Below are 7489 nucleotides of genomic sequence, written 5' to 3' on the forward strand. Positions count from 1 at the left end.
TATACTTAGGTAAAAGTAAAATTACAAAATACAAACTTTTAACAACTGCTCTAAATAGCACAAGTACACAATAAAAATAGTCAATTCCAGTTGAGTAATTGTAATGTGTTACTTTCCACCTCTGTGCTGGACAGAGTGACAAACACTCATGTCTTACAGTGTGTGGGGGGGGTGTAAAGTTACTGTAAAGGAAACTGAACCCAAGCGGGTGGGTGGTAGTGGAAGACGTGGGTGTACTTGTATCTTCTAGTCCTATGGAGGTGTGTTTACCCTGTACATACTGTACCTTCGGCCACACTGCTGACAACAATGAGATCCAAACCATTCTCACGTCACAGGGTCCAGCATTCGTCGTGGCAACCTGACACGGCAACACACACAGAAATAAAGCCTCAGCGAGCTGCATGAGGCCTCGCACTGAAAAGACTGTATGTGTTGACTGTAGAGCCTTGACATTTTAAAGGCTCCGTGTGTGTGTGTGTTTCCGTTGCTTTGCATTGCAGCCAAGGGCCAACTATGAAAGCCCCCCCCCCAATTCTAAAGACCCACTAATGTTCAAACATGCCTTTGCTTTCATCCATCAATCTTAGTGCTGGCTGAGGCCAGCAGAAGCAGTTTACTGGGATGTGACGTAAACCCCAACCTAGTTATGAATGTTACAGTATGAGGCCAAAAGCAGAGCATTTTGATTGTTTAACAAAAACAGCTTAAGTGCACAATAATATAAATAAATAAGCTCTGCAATTCCTAATTCAAAATTGCTTATTTTGGGCTGCAACTTACTGTTTCAATAAAGAATGTTCTGTCATATTTTTTTTTCTTGACTAAGTAAAAGTTTATTTTTTTGATGAAATGTAAAATGTATAGTGAAATATGCCGATTGTACTTTCTTAGAGACTGATATGACTCCTTCAAATTGCTAGTGTTGTACAAAAACTAGACCAAACCCCAAAGATATTCAGTTTAGAAATATAGAAATCATATAGAAATCCTCATATTTGAGAAGCTGGCAGTAAAAAGATTAATTAATATACATATGCAACCACTGCTTAATTTTCAGTCAACTGACGCATTATCTAATGAACAAATGTCACATCCTGATCATGATGGAAAATGAAGCTTAGATAATGAGGGAAGGATACAGGTCATTTGGATGTGGATTTGTTAAATTGGGTGTATGTTTGGACCTCCTGAGAGTATGTGGACCAGCTTTTGGCTATGTTGACAATATTTTAAAGATGTTTATCAGAGCACTGGAGAGATTCAGTTCACACCTTTGAGAGCACTTGAACAATGTTTCTTAAACACATAAAACACTGGAAGAGGTAAGATGGAAATGTAACTGGAATCCATAAAGGAAATACAATTTGCATTTTCAGGTGGTCAAAAAAAATAATAATTCAATAAACATATAGCACATATAACATATAACAATATTTAATCTTTAAAGATAGATTACACTGGAACATTACAATAGATAAAGCTACGTAAATCTTTTGTGTTTTTAATATAAAAGTTGAAGAAATATTGGAACTACAATGCACACAGAAAAGAAATACAATAGCGGATTTAATTGGCTCATTTCTCACTGTCCCTAATATTGACCAATTACAAATGTAAATGGGCGGGGCTTGAAACTCGATATTTTCTTCTTCGTTTTTCTGGAGCCAGAGGGAGGGGTAAGTGCTGAGAGTGTTGTTGTCTGTCGCTGCTGGGGACAGACAGAGCTGGCCAAGGTTGCCGAAAGTACTGCTGAGACCGACATAACATCCTAAAAAGTACTACCTCAAGAGACATACAGGTGAGTTTTTGTTTAAAACCAACTTTTACTCGTGTTTAGTGGGCGCTAAATTAGATTTACGTCACCTGGTGTCGTGCCAAGTTCTGTATCCCCGTCAAATCAGTGACTGTCAAACGAGTTCACATGGGAAGAGATGCCGGGGAGGAAGCGCCAACTTGCTAGCTAACATTAGCCGCTTCTGTGCGCTGAAGTGAGTTACGTGGTGGCGTGAAGCGTTGTGCAAAGGACTAGACATTTATTAATGTACCTCTTGTGCACTGTTTAGGCTCTCTGACTGTTTTATTGAAGAAATACCCTTTGCTGGGTTTGCTTGACAGCAGTGCCGGGGCTAACAGGCGGATACTGGCTAGCCAGCAAACGTAGCTTGAAAGTAGCAGCCCGAAATTGAGCCACATTTCATTTGAGTTTCCCCAATGATTTGGTTATTGCTTTATTTCGATCCTTAATTGCGTTATTGGATACTTGAATGAGGGAAGTGAGTGAGGGTGTGCAAAATGAAATTCTTTGGGACCCTTGTTTGCTCCAAGTTATAACAATTTAACAACTCTTTCCATCCGCAATCACTGCCTTCAAACAACTGTGTAGCGTTCAGCACTAACACATCAATGTGCTGTACTTACACAGGCAGGTGGTTGGATCATAAAATGAGTTTTTTTACTTTCTACTGTTTTAATGTGTGAAATTTTCAACCAGTCTAACCGGGGAAAGAGCCTTCTTGTTGATGCCCGACAACAGCAGCTGTTTCTTACTCTTCTCTTGACATGAGCTTCCAATGAGTGACTCTATTTCGCCCCATTGTGCATCATCGGAGTACACACTTCATTACGTCCAGCTACAGCAATACATCATTGTCCATGGTTCATTCAGTCCTGTATAATGAGTTAATGCAGTGTTGAGGTGTAGCTGATGGTACCCAGTAAAGCTCAGTATGGGGTGGGGGGTAAAGTTACATGGCTGGTATTGATTGTTTAGGAAATTAGTCATGCCTTTTTCAAAAACTGAGTCCACATGGGTCTGCGGTTTGAAACACAGCAACACTGAATTGTGGGAACCAGTTAACTATCCAATGTAAGGGGTCTTTGAAAGTGCCGGGACACATAATGAGTTACATATTTGTCGCCAGCTTGACCTTTCAAACCAGCTTGTGATATATTTTGGTTGGTTCTGAGATCATGGCTCTCAATGCACTGAAATGGCGCTCTTTTGTTGGAGAGGACATACAGCAACAGCTGCACCACTTAACGACTCTGTGTGTAGTGTGTGAGAGAGCAGTGTGTGTGTGTAATCTATGTTTTGTGTAAGGTTGGTTTGCCGGCTTGTAATTGCAGCATTTTTGGAATGCTGGTTGATTTCTGTCACTTATTAACATACTAGACAGGGCTGTTGGGGATGAACCTGATCTGTCATGGAAGAAGCTCAAATGCTTTGCTTGTTCTTTGCATGGTAGTCTAGTTGCGTGCCGCAGTATTCACTTCAACACCATGGGGACAAGTTAGGGCACGCAGGGCTTCATACAGCCCCAAAAGCAAGATGCCAAGTCATAAGTTATAAGCCGCAAGATATGAAAAGACTTACAACCATATGTAAACAAAATCTGGTTTGGTTTTGGTGTTAGCAGTGATTACTGTTCTCATCTGATAATGTTCTACTTTGTTACAAGTGTGCGGCTAATGTAAACTGACTAATCACTTTATGCTGGGTTTTGTGTGGCGCTTGTAAAGCATGTAAAGCTTTCAGATGCTGAAGTGAGAACACTGAAAAGAGCAAAAGATATGTCAGACTTTACAAATGTGTCTTGGCAGAGTCTGAATACAGTGTCTGTGCTTGTTGGGCGGCTTAAACTCTGCTCAGCCATTACTCTGGCAGAGCAGCACTAGCTGTTAGATTGCAGTTCAAACTCTTGTAGTTTTGGTCTCTCACCACTCAGTGTTGGCGTATGTGACAGAAAAACAGGATATGGCATCTCACACCCTCTCAATCGCTGGCAAGTTTTTTCACATTGTGGTTTTAAACCTGCCGTTGCATTACAGGTTGCCTGAGGCAAGCTCAGGGGAGAGGCTTTATGTTGCATCGCAGTGTTTCTTTTGTACTTATTTAGCACTGCTAGGCTGCCACAAAAAGAGCACTGCCACAACTTCAACTCCATAAATACTAACCGTAGACAAGCACGTTGAAGATGTAATCATTTTATCACAATAAAACACTCGGGTATAACGTTTCACCTCTGCAACGCCCACGAGAATCAAAACCGGACCAGAATATGTGCTGATGTCAAACCTAAAGCAAAACTACACAGCAACTTTTAGGTTGAATGTGTGTTGTCGTGATCAAAGAGACACAGTATCCTCCTGAAACACCGTTAGCAAGCTGGCATTGATGCTATCTTCTGATGTGTGAAATATAATCACCACAGCCATTACAGTCGTATCACAAAGAGGCATCCAGCTACTGAAATGCTGCTTAGAGCGCTCACCAGGCCGGATAAAGGTAATGTGAAAATCACTGTTAAGCTGTTCTCAAACTCCAAATGCTTGCAGCAACGGTTTTTTGTTTTTTTCGTCCAACAATGAATCACAAGTTGCTTTGTGCCACTAAAATGGGAAATCCCAAAGGATTTCCTTTCAGCACTGCACACTGTGCCAAGTCTAATATCTGATTTTTGGTTTTTAGCTGACCAAGTTGTACCAAGCAGTCTTTATATCATCATTTCACTCTTGATGCCAACTGAGGTTAGCTTGGAACACTGCAAGTCACATTTGATCACTCACTGTTTATTCTGTGTCAACTTTTGGCCTGAATTATAGTTCTTTCCTGTGTTCATTCAACTGAAGAATGAGAAGGTCACTGTTGCATCAAAAGAAAACAAATAGCCTAGGAAGTAACAACTGTTATTTTTAAGCTAACGAGTATGGCAAGTGCTTAAAGGTTTGATTTGGACAACGTCATTGTGAGGGTTAGGTATCGTTTGAGTTGCTCAATTATGGAAAAAGTAATATAATTTATTTTGGTCAATATTGAAATCAAGATTAACACTATTACTTATTAACCTTTTGGATACAATGGAGATTATCCAGTGTATAATCTTTTAGTGTCCTTTATCTCACAGAACAAGTCTTTGGATCAGAATTAAATCTGTTTTGTGAGTCAGTTCAGCTTTTACAGATATCACACATAACTTTACACTGCTAATGAACAATTCCAGATACAGAACACAATATTGCATCACAGGTCACATTTTCACTCACTATGACTACTACTAGCCTACCGTCATTACTAAACATTGTGATAAAATATGAGCAATAATGTTGCCCTCAGTGGACTAACTATCTAACTTATGTTGACACATTTTACGTACAGTTTAACAAAAAAAACTAAATGCTGAGGGAACATTACTATGTTTTTTCATTTTGGTTTTGAGCGATAGTCCTATGCACCCAGCTGGAAAAAGTTGTAAACAGTAAGTGTTGGGGGAATACAAGGTCTACTACAGCGCGGGGAGGGGGGGGGGGTAAGGGGACAGGGTTAGCTAATGTTAACTGTTCCCAAGCAACGGAGTTGGATTTGCCTTTTTCTGCCATCTTTACTCGTGCTGAGTTTTTAAATTCCAGTGGATGTACACACCCTTGCCCCCCCCCCCCCCCCCCCCCCCGACTGCTGAGAGGTTTTATGGCTTTGGGAGTCAGATGTGCGCATGCGCCTGTCATTCAGAACACAAGACAACATAAGAGTGTTCTTGGAAAACAGAACATGGCAAAATAATCGTTTTTTTTTCCTCTATTATACTGTTTTGGTGATTGTTGAGAGCTGAAATCAAAATTCAATTAATCGCAGAGCCCTAACTGCAATACTTTTTAAAATAAAACCGGTGCTTGAATCGGGTGGGGGGAGCACAAAACGACAGACGCTTAGGCTACCAGTTTCAAATGATCGCATCGTCTGGGTGGTGGTTTTCCAACAACAGCAGCTAATGACTTTTGGAATCCTCTACAGTGAAATACAGTCACACTTTACACCTTTTAGCTGTCAGCAATTTGACTGTTTTTAAGCCAGCTACTAGCTAACGGTAGGCTAACATACCCTGCTACTAAGTGTAGTGTCAACTAGCGTCACATGGAAAGATGCCTCTGTTGCCTTTAATGTCTGTCTCGGAGCATCAGAGAGCAGCACCGGCATCTAAGCGGCACCAAAAACAAAACATGGCTGTTCGGTCCGGTAGATAGCCGTTGTTAAGGCACCGGTGCTGTATTAGCACCAGGTTTTGGATCCCAACCCCAGTTATTGTCTTAAAAACTAAAATGATAAAAAAAATAAAAAATGAGGTCATAATTATCTCGATTTAGTTGATTTGTTAGTTCATGGCTACGTTGTGCACATCCTATCAAGAGAAGCTGTCATACCACTTTGTTGAAATCCTAATTTTATTCAGCCTGAACAAACTGGCTAAGAAGTTCCTCAGCTCCTGGCTCCCAGTGCTCGGCTCTCCTCCTGTTGTCAGCCACTAATCATCCAGTTTGCTGTGGACCCCCAGCCAGCCCTGACTCAGCCAACGCTGCCATCTGGGCTGGAACAGAAAACCCAACAGACTTCTCACTGGCTCTAGAGCCTCAGATGCTCAGCTAACTGTGTGTGAAAGAGAGAATAAACTGTAACAAAAGTTAACTAAACTATACATCAGTGTGTTTGGACTCAGTGTAGCCAGTGTACGTGAAGAAAATCACTTAAATAAAGCATCCTCGCTCTGCTTTTTTATGCCTTTTACAATATACACATGAGATGATGGTGTAACTTCAACTTATGAAAAGATCAAGTGTAGGGTTGGGCATCGTTTTGATTTTAACAATTCAGATTCAGATTCTTCCGTTCGATTCCGGTTGTTATTGATTCTCAATTTAGATTGTTTAAGGGGTGGAGTTAAAACGGGTCCCGTGCTTGTTTCACAGATAAGAGGAAAGTTTTATTTAAATTCTATTCTATGGTGTTATACCAGTTTTTTTCAACGTAAAATATAGCCACATTAGAGCACAACTTCCTGTGCTCCTTGGCCGCTACCAAAACCCAAACTTGCTCATGCACTTGTTAATCTGGAACCTATGATCCGGATCGGATCGGAAACCAAATCTTCAAAACTATTCCAATGGAATCGTAATTTTTAAAAGGATTCAAAGTTGGAACTGGTTCTCGGTTCCCAATTCTAATCAAGAGCTATACATGAAAACCACCTATGTAGGTGTACTAATAAGACATGTGAATACAGCGCCAGCAGGGCCGTCCACACCAAGACCAGTAACTATGACGATACCTATAAATATATGGTTTTACAAATCGTTCAAACTCCAGTGGAGGGGGGAGTCCACACCATAATTACAACAACAGCGTAGTACGATATCGCTGGGATCACTTTCAGAGCAATATGCTGAATGGCAGAAACACTGAGAGCCAATCAAAAGCCATCTGAGTTTACATGCACGGCGGAGAGACTTGTTTCACACAGGTAATTAGTTGGCGTGGCTTTTCTCCACGGTGGGGCTACAATCCATTAGCCCTGTTTATTTATTTTTAAACATAGTACTTTGAAAGTATTAAAGGGCTGGGTGATATGTGGAAAATCAAATATCACGATATTTTGGACCAAATACCTCGATAACAATATGGTAGGGTTGACTATTGGTGCTTTCACAAAATGTTTAC

The 7489-nt window shown here is 40.7% G+C and overlaps 1 protein-coding gene across 3 annotated transcripts in view; it reads left to right on the forward strand.

Annotated features, from left to right (window-relative positions):
- The first annotated feature begins 1650 nt into the window (after positions 1-1650).
- fam49a (family with sequence similarity 49 member A) overlaps positions 1651-7489 on the forward strand; it is a 46945-nt gene continuing 41106 nt past the window's right edge. For 2 of the 3 annotated variants that reach the window (XM_032542868.1, XM_032542869.1), the window contains exon 1: positions 1652-1801. The gene's annotated coding sequence lies outside the window, so the exon portion shown is untranslated. Of the gene's footprint in view, positions 1802-7489 lie in introns of all 3 variants that reach the window. The other variant, XM_032542870.1, reaches the window with a different exon arrangement.

The sequence above is a fragment of the Etheostoma spectabile genome, chromosome 18 (assembly GCF_008692095.1).
Source record: "Etheostoma spectabile isolate EspeVRDwgs_2016 chromosome 18, UIUC_Espe_1.0, whole genome shotgun sequence".
Lineage (NCBI taxonomy): Eukaryota > Metazoa > Chordata > Actinopteri > Perciformes > Percidae > Etheostoma > Etheostoma spectabile.